The sequence below is a fragment of the Dermacentor silvarum genome, chromosome 6, assembly GCF_013339745.2.
Source record: "Dermacentor silvarum isolate Dsil-2018 chromosome 6, BIME_Dsil_1.4, whole genome shotgun sequence".
In the NCBI taxonomy this organism is placed as follows: domain Eukaryota; kingdom Metazoa; phylum Arthropoda; class Arachnida; order Ixodida; family Ixodidae; genus Dermacentor; species Dermacentor silvarum.
In genome coordinates this window covers 167,406,221-167,428,048 of record NC_051159.1, presented here as the reverse complement: position 1 = coordinate 167,428,048, position 21,828 = coordinate 167,406,221, and positions in this window count along the sequence as shown.

The window sequence follows — 21,828 nt, the reverse complement described above, 5'->3', positions numbered from 1 at the left end:
GTTACTTTTCCTTTTGTACATTAATGATCTTGTAAACGCAGTTGACTCCAGCCCTAACATCAGACTATTAGCTGACGATTGTGTTTTGTACAGAGATATAACTTCCCATAACGATCAACTTGAACTTAACAACAACTTAAAGAACATTTCACATTGGTGCAACATGTGGGGAATGCAACTGAATACGGAAAAAAGTGTCATCTTACGAATTAAACGCAGAAAGAACCCACTAAAGCACACTTATAAACTAGGTTAGTCAGTCTTACAAGAGGTTACTAACTACAAATACTTGAGAGTCACCATTACTAATAATTTGTCATGGAACATTTATATTAACAACGTATGTACATCAGCCTTTCGTAAACTATATATGTCTACTCCGACACAAATTAAGAAACGCCCCGGCTAGTGTCAAACTTTTGTGCTACATATCCTTTATTCGGCCCATACTTGAGGATGCATGTATCGTCTGGGTTTCTATACTGAAGGTAACATTGAAAAGGTCGAAAGAATACAGATAAAAGCAGTTCGATTTATTTTTTTTTCCAAATTTCCGCAGTTTTATTCTCCCACGCAACTTATGCTAGCAAATGATATACAGTTACTAGCTTTATGAAGAAAAAAATTGCGCCTTGACTTTCTTTCGGCAATTATTAGCCATAAATTAATTATTGAGCCATCGATATATAATAAACCTTTAACAACTAGACACACCCGGCACCACCAACCCCGCTTTAAACTTATATTTTGCACGAACTGAGACGTTCAAATATTCCTTTTTCCCCACGAACTTTTAATGACTGTAACTTGATGCCATACCCAATTCTACCTACTACTGATTGACTTTGTGCTCTTTCTTTTTCTTGCGTTTATTCAAATGCTTATGTACACACCCTGCTTGGACCTGTGCAAGCTCTGAAGTATTGTATAAATAAATAAATAAATAAATAAATAAATAAATAAATAAATAAATAAATAAATAAATAAATAAATAAATAAATAAATAAATAAATAAATAAATAAATAAATAAATAAATAAATATTTGAAATTACAACGCCTCTATAAAATTGCAGTGGCTATTTAGCAATAAATGCAAGAGAAATGCGTTAGCATTACGTCGTACCTTTTTGAAGTCCCTGTTTCATGATTTAAACCGCGTTCACTACATTGCAATGTATGTATGTATATATATACATATACATCTACCACGTCACCTACTTCTACCTGTACCATGTCACAGGCATCTCACATTTCAAGTACACTCTTGTTTTCACTATGACAAACCCTAACGCATCTGAAAAAAAAAAAAAACCTCTTTTGAAAAGTTATGTACATCCGCGAAAGCGTAACAACCACCACTTCTCATTACACATTTTGCTGTCAGTCATGGTTCAGGAATGGCATACTTGCAGCGGAGGAACTTTTTGGCCAGGTTGCCCATTTATTCAGAGCGATGCCTTCGACAGTTGTTAAACAAAATAAGTCCACCTATAGTCAGCAGGATGTATCGGAAAATTAAGCTACCTGTTATGTGCAGCACTACTCAAATAGTTCCAGTATGTCAGCTGTACAAAAACGCAGTCGATGCACGTATAAGTAATTTTGGTCGTTTAACGCACTCACAGCGCAAATCTACAACACGTGATGAGCTGACCAATAAGTGAACAAATCTGAAAAGCAGCTGACTCATTCCATGGTTGAGGCTGCTAACAAAATTTGATGCATATAACTGATGGAGACGTCACAGCATGCACAAGGAGCGATGAAAGACGAGAAGGTGTGGATACAAACAACTTGAGTTTCTTGTGAAACCTTCGTCCATTTCGTGCTCGTACTCAGACAACATGTCATTTAGCAGGGCCTCCGTAATAGGGCAACCGCTCTTGGAGCCATGTGTTTAGCAACTGAGTTCTGCGGGAATCTGCAAGGTGCAGGGATACTCCCGAAATAAGAAAAAAATGTCATCCACCCGATAGTAGCATGAAGCTACAAAGGAAATTCATAGAGGCTGCTGGGGAGCAAAGATTCGCAGTTGAAGAAACATTTGTCCTGACCCGGGAATTGAACCCCCCTGACCAACTCCTTTCTCAGACTGTTGCTCTATATACCATTAGAGCTAACCAGGAGGCTAGCAAACAGCACGATGAGGGTGAATCAATCGACAGCTCGAAGCACAGGTTTAACCCTTTGTAACATTCCTGTCAATATCGGACGAACGACAATTTTCACCTGTCATTTAACTGCACGTAGGTCGAGCCTGCTAGTTTACTAACCTAATGTAGCGCGCAACTTAAAAATCGTTAGCGTAATTTTCCTCTCATCGTCAATTTTCTTGTGGACTGCAAGCCCCTCCCTCCACCTCTTTTTTGGACAAAGGCAAGTCCGTTTTATCTGCTGCCCCCAAGTTGCACCCGAGGACAAAGCGAAAGCGCTCAAGCTTGCGCTATAGCAGTGCTGCCTGTGCCGATGAGCGTTGGAAATCGAATTTGAATGCCGAAATCTAAAGCGTCTGTTCTTCGGGTATCGACGCCATTGGGTAGTCGGGGCTCTTCTGAGAAGGTACAGCAAAGCCAGAGGCAAGCTGCAGGTATCGCAGGCTTAGCCAAGTGGAAGAGGCCGCTTTTACAATGCAAATACAAGCCCATGTAGGCGTCGCATTTTCGCGTTCTGTCTTCCTAAGCTGCGGTCCTGCGTGAATTTCTTTCGGAAAAACTGAAGCGCACGCACTTTCCCCGCCGTCTTTCCGTTCCGACCCAACGGGAAGACGCGATCCCGTTCTGCTTCCTGAGGGATAAGGAGGGGAAGGAGAGATGAATGCGCGTGTGATCAGGCGCCAACAACAAGTGATCGATGCCCCGTGTGAAAAGTGCAGCGGGGATGGATGAGCTGCAGGGCGGCTGCACGAATCTGTCGCGTTGTGATCGCTCAGCCATTCGTCTTCCCGCGAGCAGCTCCGTTTTATCCCCTCTCTCCAAACAACGTTACAAAGCTATTCCCACTGCCGGTCTCGACGATTCCACGCAACTGTGAGAAGTTGACAAAACGCAGTGGCCAGATGAGACCCGGACACACGGTTGCCGACTGTCGCGACATTGTCTTATGGAAGCCGCCAGCTAGTCGTTGCAGCCAGCATGCGTCTTGAAAGAGCTCAAGCAGGTTTTTACCGGCAGGTTAAAAAGCTCAATTATCTTTGCATATTCTTACTCGTCACCTATGATTCATACTTCTGAGCACGTATCTCTGCGTCTACGTGCTTCTACGTGTGTTCAAACAGGTTGCGAAATGTCTAAAATGTCTAATGCTAAAATGATAAATGTCTAAAAGTACACGTTTAACGCAGTCCACGTGGGCTGCTGCTTTTCTCTTTTTGTTCACATTTAGTCCGCAGGAAACAGCAGATTAAACGAGCTAACCTCAGCAGTTCCTAAACGCATTGCACAATCAGCTAGCCGACGCTGACTCCTACCGTTCCTGTGAGTATAGTTCCACAGACAAATCACTCTTCAAATCGCATTCACAGGGGATTTAACACGTCAGCTGTAACCGATTCCAAAGAAGCGTGGTTGAAAGGTGAGACACAAGACAGGAAAGAAAAATATACGTGTGACGTGCTTTCTTTTTCTTTTTTTAACAGGAGAGATTTTGCAAGCCACAAATTTGTGCATTTTGAGCATGAAGGTGTGACGAGCGTGGTCCACTGCGATGGTTTAGGTCATCAGCGTTGATTGAAAAGAAGTACCGTCATTTCGCGAATATCGCGTTCCGGAAGCTCTTGACCATTTCGACACCTGACGCTCGGGTACGTACTGCAATCAGCTTCGTCTTGTCTTGGATACGCTAATATGCAGATTTCGCAGCCTCAACCACCTAAATTGAAACCAAATTCTGTAATGACACATCACCTCTAATACCTACGTAACATCCTGAATACTGCATTAAGACTGATAAAAAAAACTCTCCTTCGCCGAAATACTTGCATCTTAGCATTTTTTTTCATACTATGTAACAAGTACAGCCATTTCACACGATGCAAATTTCACTACGCGCTCTGGGCTGAAGCTACAATTGGCGCGAGAGTACTTGATCGATGTTTCAGATACGCGAAGGTCTGGCGAGTCCGGTCAAGAGCGGCATCTTTCGAACGATTTTTTTTTCTGATGTGCCACTAAATGTAAGTGAAACAAAGTGCAGTTCCAAGTCCCCAGAGACCCAGGAATAGGTGAACTTGCAGGCCGAGGAGGAAGGAAACGCAGTAGACCACGTACTTGAGCACAGCGTCGCCTACCACAATGTGCTGAAAGCAGAGGCATGTCGGCGTGACAGCTGTCATTTTACCGACGTGTGGATTTTCTTGCCTCAAGTAGTGGTGACAGTAGCAGCTAGATAGAATGGCAAATACCTTGGACGTCTCGTCAAATCTAGGACTGTGACAGCCACGTGGTTCTTTTTATTCTCCCATGTTGTTTTGCGTGCAGCAAGAACTGCGGGATACTTCTGACGCATAAGGAACAAAAAAACCTTGAAAATGACGTGCTGTGCAAAAGGACGGCGACAAGGAATGGAGGAGTGGACGAAGGGTGCAGACGTGGCGTACAACGCCGGCTCTGGACTAAGAGACAAAAGAAAAAGGCTGCTTGCGTGCATATAGCGACGCGATGTACACTTAACTTGACAAGCGAGCGTATTGATTGGCCCAGTTTTATCGAGAGACGTAAAAATTGCGCTCTTGAGAAATATGTATTAGCACCTTGAGGTATTGACGAGATCACTACATTCGGCATTGTTTCCTTTTCGTTTAATCAACTTATAGTTAAATGCAAGGTACTTAAATAAATTAGATTCTGGGGTTCTACGTGCCACAACCACGATCTCACTGTTAGGTACACCGTAGAAGGGGACTCCGGATTAAGTTTGACCACCTAGGGTTCTTTAACATGCACCCAATGAAGTGCAAAACAATCATGTATATATGATTAAAGTTCCAGCATTGACATCTTGCTTAAATATCTAAAAAAGATTAACGTGAGAATTACACGTGAGGCGCCCAGGATAAGCTTCAATTCAGGTGTTACCTTTCACATTTGCCGAAACTGAATGCCAAGTATTTCAACGTGCGGTAGTTGTCATTTGAGTAAAAAGAACTTTCGCGAGTTTGACAGAAGTAGTTTTCTTTGTTGATGCACATCCAATCGTTGTATATATTGAAAAGTACTTCAATGACATCTGATAAACTCGTACACTTATAAAAGTTAAGGTTCTTATATTGCACATTATTTTGTCTCCTTACTTTGTGTGTTTTCGGGATCACTGTGTACACCATAATTATCACTCTGCCCGTGGAGCGGCATACGAGACGATCAGCTAAGCGGACATCTCTATAATTAAAGTCGGCATCCTCTTCATCGCCCTATTTTAAGGATCAAAGATGAGGCTCTAATAGAAAAGGTGCCCGACAGAGATACTAAGCAGCCCACAAAGATAAAATAATTTTTCTGCTTTAACTAAATATTAAGTTTAGGTTAAGTTTAAGCAACCAAATTTCAATGCAAACATTGAAAACCAAGTGCCATGACAAATTCGGCTAAAATTATTGACGTGCATGAAGCGATATCCTTGAGCTAAGCATTTCAATCGCCTAAAATGGTGATATCAGCACAGGCATGTCGTTTGCCTAACTCATGGTTGCTTTTCTTGCTTATCATGGCTAAGTTGACAACCGTGTGTCCAACATCTATGGTACCTTCAAAACTGACATGGCAATGGAAGTGAAATGTATGCGACGATGTTTGCCGACTGCACATTAAAGTGTTCACAGAAGAAAAAAAAAATACTGGAACCATGGACTCGGCCGTCATATGCACAGAAAGTCACCACAACCCTGCGGCACTTTTTTAAAAATGACTGGTCTCAACGAACGTCTTTGATTGCGCGGCGAAAGCTGTTATGAGTGCGCACGTAGCACTTGTTATCCCTTTCGCTCCTCCTTTCATTTGCTTCCCCATTCTCTTTCCTCCAGTTTAGGGTAGCAAAATGGGTGTGACCTGGTTAACCTCCCCACTTCTTACTTTTCTCTCTCTCTTTGTCTTCGTAAAGGATCGATTTCTCTTTATATCAGTACTGTACCAAACAGTGAAAGAGAAACACGATAGAAAGAAAAAAAAGAGAAAAATAGAGTTAAGAGAACTAATAAAGAGAAGAAAAAGAAATTAAGAGTGCGGAAAGATTATGTATGACTTGTCCGTGTGCGCACTTGCTTTGTGAAACTTCACAGCAGAACCCTGAAGTGCAATTCGACACCAACGAAGCCCTTTCCGAGTTCTATTCTATTATTACTACACAGCTTTTGAATCGATCGGAACGAACCGCTTTCGCTCGTTTCGCAATACTACATACGTCTCTGGGAGATTACCAAGCCCCTTCCTTGTTACGCGGGTCAATGGCCTCACCGCAAAGACTGACCCGTGCCGCGCGGGGGCTGGGTGCAGGTGTTAAAGGACAGCACGGAAGCAGCGCACGCAACCGTGGTCGCTCACCTTTCGCATAGTCCCTCCCATATTGCAGACTAGTGCAGCGTTAGCCATCTCGGATTTCCTACGGCATTGTGCCTCGTAAAGACCATTATAAAATGCGCGTGAAAGAAACGTTTTCAATGCCTCGTGCCGGATAAGTGTGTTTGGTGCGTCTTCAAGAGCGTGTTATTATATAACAAAAGATTTTCAATGCCTGGTGCCAAATAAGCGTGTCTGGTGCGCTTTCGAGAGCGTGTGTGTGTGTGTGTGTGTGTGTGTGTGTGTGTGTGTGTGTGTGCGTGTGTGTGTGCGTGTGTGTGTGTGTGTGTGTGTGTGTGTGTGTGTGTGTGTGTGCGTGTGTGTGTGTGTGTGAAAACTTTTTATTTACAAAAGTCCTGAGGCTCGACTATTTCAAGCCGAGGCGGGCCGCACCCACGATGGCACCGTTAGGCCCAGCCCTTCAGCGACATCGTGGGCTAGATGTAGAGCGTGTTATTATGAAATAACGCAATTAAGCCGAGGGAGTGACTTTGTGCTTATGTATATTCATGAGAAATGTTAGGGGGGACATCGAACTTGTTTTTAAGAGATCGTGATTAGCGTGCGGCGAGGCCAAAATAATTGAGCATCTTCTTTGTTTCTGCCCTGCTTTCTCCAAAGAGAGGACTACTCTCTACACTTCATTTCGCGGCCTGGGACTCCCTGCGGTCTCGGCATCGCAACTGCCGCTCCCCGGCTGGCAACACGGCTCCGCCTTCAAGCACCTTCTCATATTCCTGGAGGACACGGGGCTGTCGTGCAACTTGTGAATGCACCGCCTGGTTACCACCGACAGCCGAGGGCTCTATGAACGCCTGGACCTCCTCTCTCTTTTTTATTATTTATATCCCCCCTCCCCTACCCCAAGGCGCTGAGTCGTGCGCGCTAAAGGGTTGCAGAAAATGGCGCCACTTCCTCTTCACAATCACGCCCTCTCTCTCTCTCTCGTGATTCTTGGATTCGAAACTGGTAAGGAGAGAATGCAACGATGCACGATACCCGTCGCGTTAACTTGGGCTTAATAGCCTCTTTATATTTTTTAGCTGATTTCTTCTCTTACCCTGTACATTCGCTGGGTACAGCGCTGTCTTTCTGGCGACGCGACTTGTAAGAGTATGTACGAGTATAGTGGAGAATATGCATGCGGCGCTATAGGCACTGCCATCGGCCTACACAAGAAGTTTTTCCTTCGAACATTTAGTTTCATTGAGCACTTTTATGCGGGGTGGCTGTGTTTCGCAGCTGCGTTCTTTGGAAACCGCTTTGGATGCTTCCTTTTAAATTGCTAGATAAGGTACAAAGAACCATTTTCTCCTTCTGAATTTCTCGCAAGGTCGTCTCTCACGGAATACAGATGCAAATATAAATGCGGCGCTGCAAAGGTTTCAGTGAACGCAAGTTAAGGAGACGAACTAGAAATATTACTTGCCATGTCTCTCTGAAACGGCAGTTTATTAGCTTATTCTCTTTTATTCTCACTGGGAGCGCGTTAGGTTGAAGTTGGCGCTGAGCGTTTCAGATTTGTAGTCGCTTCTGCCGATGGTGTTTAACTATGGTACAAGTCTACCACCGTTGTCGACACTAAAAAGGAAGAAATTGTTAGATATCGCAAATAATACGAGAAGTCAAACACGCGACCAGTAATAATGAAAATTCAGCTTCAGCCACTTTAAATTATTTGGTGTGGTTCCGATGACACTTCCGCAGTGCAGTTTAATTTCCACTTGCCAAACCTTGTTCGATGTCAGTGTCCTTTAAACTGTTTGACTAAATGAAGGTATTCATTCAGGCGAATGCAGTGCACAGAATTATGACGTGCAGAGCACTTCAGCTTTACTGGGCAGGCAGAGAATTATTCCTACGCTTTTGCTAAAGAGGTTTTCTCACAGGTGAAAACAGACGTGGAACGAAATCCCATCGGCACTCTTTCTTCCTTTTCAGAAATAGAAGGGAAACAATCCATTTGTACAACTGAATTTCGCGTATGTATACGTCAGGAGTCGTGGAGCTGGTTCACGAATATGCCATGCCTCCCGCGGAAGAATTTTGTCCCTTTAGTTTACATGCCTTTTCAACACCGAGGCCATGGCGGGCAAGAGTGGCTAGAAAGGGGCGCCTTCGAGGAATCCAAGACTCGGCGAAATTCCAGTGACGAAAAAATGCTGAACCCAGCAGCGCGCCCGCCTCGAGGAGGCAAAGGAGGCCTCTGGTGCCGTAGGCGACACTAGCATCTTTCCATCCGGACTCAGTTTCCCCTCTCTACATAGTGCTGCAGCCCGGAAGCTAGTTGGCTTCATGTTCAGATCTAATGCTGTTGCGTTTTATTTTAGTTGATTTGGTACCTTGTGCGCTTTTCTTTTTCTATTCAGGTGCAGGAATCAAATTATACCGGTCAACGTTCAAGCGACACACGCACACTGACTTCTGGCTATTAAACGTGACGAGGCCTCGTACAAGAGCCCTCTTAATCGTTCCCTAGTCGGGCACGCACGCACGCACGCACGCACGCACGCACGCACGTTCGCATGCACGCATAAATTTCATCTCCAGAGATAATATCATGTCCTGGTGGCCATCGGTCGAAAGCAGTTAATTTAGACTTGACTAGGGCTAGCAGTTCTTTCTCGTAATGCCTTCCTCACTCCGGCAAACATTTCTAACCACAGTTAAATAAATAAAATTTATACGCACGCTAACAACGGCAAGTATTAATCGGTAAACGTGCGAGTATAGAAAAACTAAAAGTGATAAGCAGGCTTGTAGCGTCCATGAATTCCTGCAGGGATTCATGCCCGGAAACATGAACAAAATCTAAAGAACAAGGATTATATCACGTATTTTATTTAGAAAAAAAAAGAAAAGAAAAACCCGTAATGGTATGTACATTAGCCGAATTATCTAGCAAGAGCAATTCTTACTTGAAAAAATTACTACTTATTATTTTGCCACCTTAGTGTGCATAACGTCAAACAAAACCTTTCAATAGACATTCTCGCTACACATTCCTTTAAGCAGTCAGCGTATAAGACGCCGGCCTCAACTCCGACCAAACAACGATGGCCAAGGTACGTACTCACAGTGTTCCTCAGAGCTAAACGAGCTGTCACAATGGCCCTCAGAGAGTTGCGTTGGCTCAAGCTCCCTCAAACGAACTTGTGAAGCGAACACAAGTTCTGAAGCATGGGAGTGTGCATGAACTCTAAAGTAAAAGCACGTAAATATGAAACAAGCCGTCACCACAACAAGGAAGAGTTGTCAGCATTTCATGCCTTTTTAGAGTGTACACCAGTCGTGTACATTTTCTCAGAAAATACTATTCGACACTTTTACGCAATGTGGAGATGTAAGCTATCAGCGAGACCGAACATCATTAGAGAATTTTAACCTCCACATTTAGGTATTTACATTTCCTGAATACAGCAACACCCAAGTTAAATATGTGAGAAGAAACACTGATGGCTCTATCTTGTGACGCTCAGTTATCCCAGAGAACATCGGACCAGTAATGCAAATACACACTATATATAGCAAGTACTGTCGCACAAATGTCGACAGCAGCACAGTTACACATTATAATGGCTCCAACTTTTATTTTGTATTTTTTTCTGCTACGAAAGCGCCCACGCAACATAAACATTCCTAACAATTTTTTTGAACGATGAAGGAAGCTTCACGAGTCGTCGCTATGGAGAGGCGCTGCTGCCACCGCCTCCCTCTCGGTTATTCTGGTCTGTTTCTTTCCGTTACGGTCTCCACAATTTTTTATTGCGATAGCAATTATATGGACACTCAAAAGCAGATTTCTGCCGTCGGCGTCGCCGTCGCCGTCGCCGTGAGCTTCCGTATGACGTCAATGGAGATGAAATCGTCGCCGCGCGCCGAACGCTGTATGTACGAGTGAAAGGGCGCGAGGGACGCGCGCTTTCACGAGGAGTGAACGCACGGCGGATAACAAACGCGCGTTCTGCGCTGTGCTCCCTTAAGGGCTGCAGAAGTAGGCGTCTCTTTCCTCCTTTACAATCACCATATATGTAAAGCAAACGTGCCTTCTTCCGACGCGCGAAAGGCCGTGGGGGAGGGAAGGGAGGCGACGTTTAGCTGCGGCACCAAGTGCCTATTTATATCAGAGGCTCCGGCAACAGTCACCAACGCCGCACACATTTTGAGCGAACGCGGGCAAAACGCCGACGGCGTCGACAACAGTTCTGCGTGTTGCCGGTGCTGCTGCATGTCCAAGTTTATACAGCTGATAAAGCTGCTATCATTACTCCGTATAGCTCTCTTCAAATTTGCTATCGCAATTGATGCTTCGCCTTTCAGGTGAAACTGCGACAACTTTTTTTCTTTCTTTCGTCTTGTAAGTGTAAGGGTGGGGGAGAAGAAATCACGGACATTGAGCCATGGGTCAGTTGAACACTCCGCTTTGCCAAAGTGGGTGCATTTCACTGCCACGTGCAGATTAAGTCGAACGTTATAACAAAGTCGTATCCGACGCAATAATAGCTTCGTTATATCCGATCTTCATTACAAAGCCACCTTGGTTACACACGGAGACGTATTTTAATTTTGCTTTGTTATATCAGATAATTCGTAAAGTCCGTTTTCATCATATTGAAGTGCTACAAATGACCACTTTACTAAAGGCGCTATCATGCTATAGAGTGGGTGTTCGACGTACCACGTTACGTGAGCAATGATGAAAGAATGGGTTTCCCTTCCTAGTAATACCTGCAGCTAATGATTAACTTGCGCATGTGGTTCGAGTTGGCGAATCAAATCTTTTGATGGAAAAACTGACCGACTGAGTATTAAGACGAAATTTATTACCCTGTAGTCACGCCGAATCACTATAAAACGAACAAGGGATCATCATACCATCTTGAGTTTCAATGGAATTTGTAGCACGTTGATATGAACTGATGTAACTCGGACGCATTTATTGACAGTGCACCGAAATTCTTAACTGAAAGGGATAACGCAAATACAAAGACTTACATGGAGAGGTTAAAACCTTTTATCGCGGTGCTGCAGTCCCACGAACTGCCATCTCGGGACACGGATGCAGCAACTAACTTACCAGGGCGTTCGCAATCTAGCACACAGAACTGAAGAGCAAGGGGTCGCGGAAAACGTATACTCAGCGAAATGGCCGCGGCGTCTGGACGTATCGTGTCATCTGTCCTCTATACACGGCAACTTCCAAAACGCACGCAGTAGTGCCCACGCTCCGTACAGAGTGATTGCGAACCGCGTCATGCAGTCCCGCTCTCGCAGTTTCGTGATCGACAGCGCCGCTTTCAGAGTGGCCGCCATCCAGTTCAAGGTCAGTCAACGTCCTTCCGACCGGGTTTCTTCGTTGGCGGGACGCCAGGCTCGATCCCGCCGTGGCCCCGACAGACCGGCGCCTTCCGCGGCCCGCATTTGCCCCTTCATGCCCTTCCTTCCCTCGTATCCCCCCCAGTTTCTGCAGTCGCCGCGCAAGTGCCGCTCAATGGCACTTCCGCTGAGCCTCAGACGCGGTCGCCGCTGCACTTTCCTCGGCTGTTGCGTCCTTCTGTCTGCGCAACTTTGCGCTCACTCTGACTTGTGTGCCACCGTTTCCGAAACGAAGCGCCCGAACTGATCCAAGTTGTAAAAACGTTATTGAGAAGTGCTGGTAAGTAACACGCATGAACAGAAAAAAAAAGAAAAAACAACAACTTCCGTTCATAGATTCAACTCACTGGTTTTCATTCTGGTGAAAGCAGTGAACTCTACCGCGCTTCAATTTGGAAGGGGTGCCTTTTAATATATGTACATATTTTTTTAATAATACACGCATTTCTCTCTCTGTCTCTCTCAATTCCAGATCGCGTGGTTCGAGCTAACTTCAGTCCGTGTGGGGCTCGGAAAAACGGATACATGTAACGAAAACATATTCGTTGGCGTACCTTGCCGCGTACTTAGGAAGCGGGAAAACGATGAAATTTAGGGTTCAACGAGCGCATTGGGATATGTTTAGTTCGTTTGTCCGCGTCCTATGTGCGTTGTGCCTAAGCGAAAAATAATGAGAAACCAAATGGCGCACCACTTGTCAAAGCGAAGCTTTTTAGAATTGAACCTAACATGCCGTATAGCGAACCTATCCTAATCCATCGTATATATATATATATATATATATATATATATATATATATATATATATATATATATATATATATTACTCATCCCTGCTGAATCCAGCGCATTATTGCATGATGCTTACCGTTGCTTGATCTCAGCAACCTTCGGTTTGCAGGTGACATTGTCCTATTCAGCAACAATGGGGACGAATTACAACAAATGATTGAGGACCTCAACCGAGAAAGTGTAAGAGTGGGGCTGAAGATGTATACGGAGAAGGCAAAGATAATGTTCAATAGTCTGGCAAGGGAACAAGAATTCAGGATCGCCAGTCAGCCTCTACAGTCTGCAAAGGAGTACGTTTATCTAGGTCAATTACTCACAGGGTACCCTGATCATGAGAAGGAAATTTACAGAAGAATAAAATTGGGTTGGAGTGCATACGGCAGGCATTACCAAATCCTGACTGGGAGCTTAACACTGTCGTTGAAAAGAAAAGTGTGAAATCATTGCATTCTACCGGTGCTAACATATGGGGCAGAAACTTGGAGGTTAAAAAAAAGAAGCTCGAGAACAAGTTAAGGACCGCCCAAAGAGCGATGGAACGAAAAATGTTAGGCCTAACGGCACAGGAAGAGAGCGGCGTGGATCAGAGTGCAAACGGGGATAGCCGATATTCTAGCTGACATTAAGAGAAAGAAATGGAGTTGGGCAGGACATGTAATGCGTGGGATGGATAACCGGTGGACCGTTAGAGTTACAGAATGGATACCAAGCTCTTGCACAATAACCACGTTCCAAGTCCACACAAATGTGCTCACTGTCAAGACGGTGGGCATAGTTGAACTGGCACTGTGACTCGTTAAGAAGTAAAGCTATTCTTTCTCTCTCCAGAGTGGTGGTACGTGGACATCTGGATGTAGTGATCCCAGAGGTAGTATTAACCGAAAAAGCACATTTTACTCAATAGGCCAGCGCCTATACTAAGTGAGATTCACTACATGTTTCAACAAGAACGCTATATATGAATGTTTGTTGCATATCAACTCATTTTATACTGCTTGGTGCTTTAACATCCATTGTTTACTTTGTACAAGAACTTCATCAGCAATTCTTCAAGGACATCGTTTCCTCACCGGATTTAGTCAGAAGATATGTGCATGCAAACGCTCGTAATTATCCATCATATTGCGCAGCGCAACCACACAGTATACGGTATGAGCTATGGCTTCAAAATTGGGGGTGGCTACGAACCCCTTTTCTAAACACACAGAAAAAAAATAGTTGCGGTAAACTCTCTCTCTCTCTCTCTGTATGCAGCTACTAGCTGTCTCTAAACTAATAGCAGCCACTTTTATCATTATCACAGTGGACAAAAGCAGCAGACAACTAAGATAAGGGTTGCTGTCTAGGGAGCAATCACACAGTAAATTTATTAAAAATGGCGCTAACCCTGTTTCGACAACTGAAATTGCCCCCCGGGCTAGTTGCCACACAATAATTTCTTAACATCAGCAGTACGAGCGGAGGTGTTTCGAGACAAAGAAAACAGATCATTTGCCAGCTGGAGCCATACACAAGAAAGAACGAGAGGTCGACAGCAAAAAAATACAGAATAAAGAGTACGTTCTCAAAGCCGCCTCATCTATATCCCACAGTGGGCGCAGACAAACCGCGTGCCAACGGGCATCAATGTGCTGCAGGCGCCATCCCCGGCCCGTATTCTATAGACGCGCACCCACTTCACACGCACGCGGAATGTGTTCTTCTCTTTGCGAGAGTGCGTTGAGCGTTCTGCTTGTTTACGCGCATGATTGATTTCGCTCTCGCAAAAGCCGTAGGGATACAGCGCATGAGCGCGAGACATCGGCGAAGCAATTTAGTGCTTGACCGTTCTGCTTTGCCACAAAACAAAAAGGCACGCGCAAACAAGACGGGACAGAAAAAGAGACGAGCAGACGACCCAAAAGTGAAAGAAACAACCCCCAAAAAAAAAAAGCAAAGCCACGGGCGAAGGAATCATTCTCCTCCATCAGCGAAACAATTCGTTTTGTATACCACGGCATGTGGAACAGAATAGCGCTAGAGCGCGGAATAAAAGTTGTTGCAAACGCTTATATCGTCGTGGCCGTGCATGCATAAAAGGAAGGCAAGAACGCTTCGTACACTGGGGCATCGATCTAGGATAGAACATGCAGCGGTACGAAAAAAAAAAGAAAAATTCCTGCTCTACCGGGGGAATAGCAGCCGGAACGAGTTGGGACGCGTATGAGAGGCCCCTTACCACGTGTTTGGCGGGAAAGCTGGTTGCTGCATTGCTGACGCCATGGGTACGAATTCGGGAAGAGGAGGGGAGCAGACGCTGCGGAAAACCAAGATGTGATCCTCCGTACGCCAACTTTGATAGGCACAAATCTTGGAATCGTGGTGGCCAACGCCAAAGAAGGGCGTCTATTGTAAGACGACCATGGAGAGAGAGAAAAAAGCGCAGAACGAGGCAAGTATTCGCAGATTATAATCGCGGAGACTATACGTGGCTGTTCGTATCCCAATTCGCGTAGGAGGTATACTGTTTTCCCGGTGATCAGGTGTCAAGAAATAAAAAGAAAATTGAACGGCGGACACAAGCGTCGCAAAACTTTAGTTTCACTTCTAAAAAGAGCAAACGCGAAAAAAAAGGAAGAATAAAAAGCTTGAACTGGCCCGAAAAAGTCTGTTAACAGTGCTGAGTATAGTAACACTTCTATCCGTACTGCGGAGGAGTGGAAAAACGTGTTTATGAAAACTCCCGAAGTGTCGGTCAGTGCTCAATATTACCAGGAAGTCATTGAACCCAGACGGAGCAGCTTTTACAGGATTGCAAGGAGTTTTCTAGAACGTTAGAAGTGTTGGGAGGAGTTAAGGGGGTATTTTTTGTCGCCGTATATCAATTCAAATGCGAAACGATTGCGGACGTCTTTTCATTTTTGCGCCATGGGATAACACGACTGCCTTTTAACGAACTATGACAACTTTTAATGAGCTCTGACATGAGGACAAAAATCACAATGGCGCAGACAGCACATATGTAAATGGCGCTCACTTTATGGTGACAATGTATGCAACTATTCAACCAGTGGTTTTCGCATGACACAGACTCGAGAATGTAGTACGTACGTACACATCGCTGCATAGATCTAACAAGGTACGCGCTAAGTAGATTGCCTTACTTTCGCTATAATGCTGGCTAGCAAGACAAGCTCACATGGAGAACGTTATCTAGATATCATTAAACTCTCTCTCACTCTCAACATTATGGAAATGAGAATCGAAACAGTCAATTATGTGCACGCGATATTCATGACTACCTAGTGCCGAGAACAATTATTGACTTAACTATACAAAGCAGCAACGACAGTTTCGTAATTTGCACGATAATGGGTGTTGAACAAAGTGTTCATTGTATTGCATTCAACTTTTTACAATTCATTTTACATAAAAGCAGCAAGAAGCAACGGCGACGTAGGAAATGACGGTAAGAAATGAGATAGACACGTATCTGAATGGCGCCCACTGATCACTGAAATATGGAAATTTAAAAGAGCCCGTCGCCACTCTCTTGCCAAAAAATTGTTTTGCGCACGACCGAGCACGGGTACATGAGCCTTTTTGTGCTGCAGTCGATGTGAACTATAATAGGAAAATAAAAGAGAGAATGTAAAAGTCATGCGCGATTTCTCTTCTGTATTACAAATGTATGTTCTGGCACAGCTGTAGGCTCCCGTCCACTGCCGCTGCTTTTCCGGTTTATGCGTTCTCATTTATGCGCCCTCTCAAATTGCCACTCAATGCGCATGCTCACACACGCATCGAAGTGGGCGATGTTCGGGCTATTCGGCGGAGCGCTCGGCGGCTGCCTTTGTTCAAGCAAGCTTCCTGCAGAACCGTGAATGGGGAGCTTGTTGAAGCAAGCAAATGGACGGAGAAAAAACTTGACTGCTCAAGACAAAAAGCTAGGTGCATGACACTAGATTAAAGGTACGGGAAAGTTTAGGCTTCATGGATCGAACGGCGTGCGAAATGTTCCAGAAGTCCCAACAGTCGCGAGTCACACGTGCAAAGCGTGCGTCCTTTTTCTTCCTCTTCTTTTTTAAAATCAGATTTCAAGCTTAATATGCCCTGCAATTTGTAACAATTCTGTTTTTTAAAGCGATTGCAGCCCTTCTTGTTGCCTTTTGTTTAGTCGGTTTAGTCAATGTAAACCGACAACGCAAAATGAGACGCCTGCAAGAGGCTGCCTCTCTCACCCAAAATGACACCACGCTGATGTGCTAAAGCTCCGCAACAGCCCCTTGTCGGTGAAGTATAATTGCCGATACTACAAAAGAGTGGGGCTTGATGGAGTCAATGATCTCTATTGCGCTGAAGAACTCTGTTTCTTACCGGCGACACGAAGCAGTAAGTCGAAGGGCTTCTATAGAGGCGCTAGGAACCAGAAAAGAGGCGCGAACCTACCATCAAGTGAACTAGATCTCACTTTTTTGTTCAAACTCCTTTCATATTGTACATTGTACTGAAATGTAAAAGAAAAATAAATCATTTGTCATTTGTGACTGACATTCAAAAGACGCGTCTGAAGTCGCAGAGTATTTCAGCCAATCAGGTCGTGGCTTGGACCGTCTCTGTCACTGAACGTTCCGCCCCTTTTTTTCCCAGCACACGTGCAGGGTAGCAAACCGGTTTTACTTCATGCCTTTCCTCTCGACTCTTTCTCATTCTCACACATTATTTTCTAATCAGTACCTTTAATTTGTAATCAGTAATTTCTTGACCAGTAATTTGTCGCGAATAGTGCATGTCATCAGTGACGGTAGAAGTGGAAGCTACAGCTAGTATCAGACGGTGTGGAATGCGATTATGTCAATGCGTGCAGTCAATTTCTATCTTCCTACATCATATGCCCTGCCGTGTCTGAGCGCCATCACAGGTACACTTTTGACACCAGTCTGTGGCGCTGCAGCATGTTTCGTAGCTTCATCTAAAACGTCACATTTTATATTTTTTAAGTCCATACCGTTTCAATATGATGGAAGCTTAAACACTCAGGGAGAATGCGACGCCGAACAACTGGCGTCCCTCGACATGAAATTTAAACCGCCGTCCAACTGCAAAGATCTTCACAGACGCAATAAACAACAATTAAAACTGCCTAAAGTCCTATCCCCTGCATTTTGTCTGTCACATAATGCTGGTACAATAGAACAGCGCCAATTCCTTCTAAACATAATAATATGTTGAGAAAGAACACATCGTTTCTTTTTCTTTACTTTTGTATTTGAGCTTTACCGTGCGTTCTGAAGCCCGCTCGGCTTCCGCACGTAAACTCCTGCTCTTCCATGCTCGTAACAAGGGCGGCCGATCAGTCGCCCGGAGCCTGAGCCATGAAGCGGGTGCACTGTAATTGGATTCTCGTTCGACTCCATGTAAAGCTGTCCTCTCTAGCATCTACACTAAGCTTGCTGGTTTTATGACCCGAAAACTGCGCGCTATAAGCGTCACATTTAATAGTTGTCCTTGGCTCTACTTTCGGTTTACGGCTGCCGCAATATTTCCTTCTTTTTTTTCTATCTTCCTAAAAATGCAGATTGCTGCAAGGTATAGCGCACCGTGTCTTGGTTGACTAAATATGGCATGGAAATATTCGCAACAAGTCATACGTCGGCGAACTCCCTCATGTTACATTTCCTACAATTCATACGTTGCGTTCATAAATGATCCATACGCTCCTCGGCGTGGGATATTGATTTGTGTTACCTACATTGTTATGTTGATTTATATTATTTGCTTTTAGCGACATGCAATTTTTATTTGCTACTCGTTGTTTATTATGCACACGTACTGTCCCGCTCAGTATGAGCTACAATGCGAAAGCGCACGGCAAACTGGTCACACGTTGTAGCTCGTACTGAGTGCGATAGTATATTCTCATATTTGGTACCGATATTCTCACTTTTCCTGCCTTGTCTTTCTTTCTTTGTTTCTTTCTTTGTTTTCTTTCTTTCTTTTCTTCTTTCTTCCTTCCTTTCTTTCTTTCTGCCTTTCTTTCTTTTTTCTTTTTTTGTGGCACTTTCTGCTAATAAAGAGGGTTCCACGTCTCCGTCCAGCTGTCATATATGGAGCTGCTTCTTTGCTGGACCTCCTGCGTCGTGTAAAGTGCCACTTGATGTAAACAAAGTTAAAGCTAAAGTCTACTCACTCAGCCTCACATCGACCGGTGAGTCTGATTTTGGTGAGCCTAAGTTTAAGTAAGCCTAAAGTTAAATATTTTGTGAGTGAGTCTGAGTGAGTTCTGTTTATTTTTCCGACCATTGCAACAACTCTTAGGTATGTCGCCAATTTCTCGACAAACATAAGTTCTTAAAGGAATTAAGAATGATGACAGGTGAAGTGATAGGAAATGGGACGTTAAGCAGAGGGAAGGAGAGTAGTAGTAAGTGGTTCATGTGGAAAGGGAAATGTTGGCGCTATCTTCTGCAGCCCTTGAGGGAGCACGGCTCAGCGCCAAAAGGAGAGCATGCACGCGGCGCGCGCAATGCTCGGGAGAGGGAAAGAGAAAATGAGAGCGAGATTGAGAGAGAAACAAATTGTAGCAGCACCAGCCAGGCAACGCGCAGAGCTGGTGCCAATGCCGCCCGCGTTGCCTAGCCGCGCATGCGCCGAAGCAGTAGCGATGACGCCACCTCGATGAATTGAAAGGGGTGAAACAAGCGAAACACGATAATCGAAGGGAAGTAGTTTGTATCCAAACGCGGGGAAGTTACTCAAAAAAAAAGAAAAAAAAAAGTATCCTGTTCTTCGTAGTGTGACGCAACTTAACCGCCGGCGCAGGTGCGCGCTCGCTTCGCCCGACACAGACCCGGCTCCTGCCTGCCTGCCTGCGTTTGTGGCATTCCAGGAACGCTGTCGCTCGTAGGCGCCGACGCATCCAGCGCTAGTCACGCGAAATGTCGCGAAAGAGAAGGTACCTCCGAAAATGATCGCTCGATCGAGAATACCTTCCCTACATGCGTAGTTAAGTTAAACCAAGTTAAGACCTAGCAGCAACCAAGTTAATACCTAGCAGTAGCAGCCAGTAAGACTTGAGTATTGACACTTTCGCCGTGACTAAGCTTTGCACGACCGACTGCAAACTTGCCCGCTTTCTTTTTTTCGTTACGTTGTGGCAATAGCGAAGCTGGGGATCAAAAGGTGGCCTAACGATGACGAAAATCGTCGTTGTATGTCATCGATGACGGCAACGGTCGTCGTCAGCGTAACGGAGTGGACGAACAAAGCAAACCCAATTACGAGAACTTAACTGCTATCGCAGTAAACACTTGCCATTTTCTGCAGGTGGTTTCTTTCTGATTCCCGGAGAACATTATATACACTTTTACAGGCGCTGAATCATCGGTTAAGCAACAAAGAAACCATGAGGAAAAATTTGGAGGACGCTTAAGCTTCACCTTTAAGAGTAGAACGCAATAGCGTTATCGGGATCCGTTCGCATCGCATCGTTCGCCTGCGGCAATTAGGCTTCATTCTCTGCAACACAGAACGTGGGAAAGCGAGCTTACAAAGACCAAGCTTACACCAATCCCTTTAATGTCGGCTTCACTTTTAAACAAAAATGCATTGCTGGGAAGACGTTTTTTCAGGGGCAATATAACTCGACTTACATTAAAATGTGAAGGCCCTAGGACCATTTTTTATTATTTTATTATTGTTTGCTATTGCCCCGACGCGCGCGCGTCCAAAACGCATTAAGCAGGCCAAGTCGCAATTTGTCCTGCCGAGGATGCGAGCGCCATCTGGATAATATTTTGGCAAGTAGCCCAGCCGAGCGCGTGGTAGCCTACCGGTAGAAATTCTGGCAAAAGGGGTTTGTGTTGGAGTTTCCTCGTAACAGAATTACGTTTTCTCGTACATTAACAGTCACGTGCCACCATGTGTGTAGGTTGTGCTTAAGTTGTACTTTACCATTTTTCTGACGGATTTCACTGTGCAAAATTCAATTTTTGTTCACTAACACCTTGCACCACGACAAAGGGCCTGCGCAGTCGGGGTGGTTCGGAATGATTTTCTTCTGCACTAACACCTTGCGCCACGCGGAGGGCCTGCGCGGTCGGGGTGATTGCGGATGATTTTCTCCGCCACGGACACCGACATCCATGCCGGCGCCTACGCCGACGCCGGATTTTCTGCGACACGGGGCCCTTAACGCTATCGCTTAAAATGTGTACGATAACACAAAGGAGTGCGCCTTGCTGTCTGAGGCCCGAGCTGCCTGCCCGAGTACAAAAATACACACCGAAGGAAATATTCGCAACAGGATGAGGTATGTGCCTGCTGTAACAAAATTCCGGGAACTAGTCAGCACGTCGCAAGAGTATGCCAAGATTATCTCCCAGCAAGACCCGTAGGTAACGTCCACCTTCCAGAAGCACTGTGATTAAAAAAAAGATGGAAGGATTAAATGATCAGCAATCGACATGAATAAGAGACGCTTACAGTACAAGGCGGGGGGGGGGGGGGAGCAGGGAAAAGAATAATAAAACCAGAGTAGTTGCAGGAATAGGTAACTGTGCAATATAGAAATCTGGGTTTTAATGAAGACAGAAAGGATCAAGGAGACACAGGCTTACTGTTAGTCTGCGATAAGTGTAGTATAATGAAGAAAGGACATATCAAGAAGACACAGGTTTACTGTTAATCTGCGATAGGGCCTGATTTGATCAAGCAGGCCAGGTGACTACATATTTGTCACCGCCCCGTTTCAAAGGAGATGCCAACAAAAATTGCCATCATCATTATTAGCTAGCACGTCTCGCTCTAGCATTGCAATATCTGAAAAATAAACAACTATTTATTTAAGAAGTATACATTAAACTTTTCGAATGTAGAAATGATACAAGATTTACTTTTACTTAAATAACGTGCTGAGTCGAAAATATAGATTATGGGAAACACCTTCTTCACCTTCTCATGTGCGAAATATCTGGCAGAGCATCGCCACTGAACGAAACAACAACGCTGAATCAATGCACGAAGCATCGAAATAAGCTTGTAAAAGTGAGGATTTCATTGTGATTGTAGATGTAGAAAATAGTGATAAATGCCAGCTGTAAACAGTTGCGCTTGAGTTTCACATAGGATTTT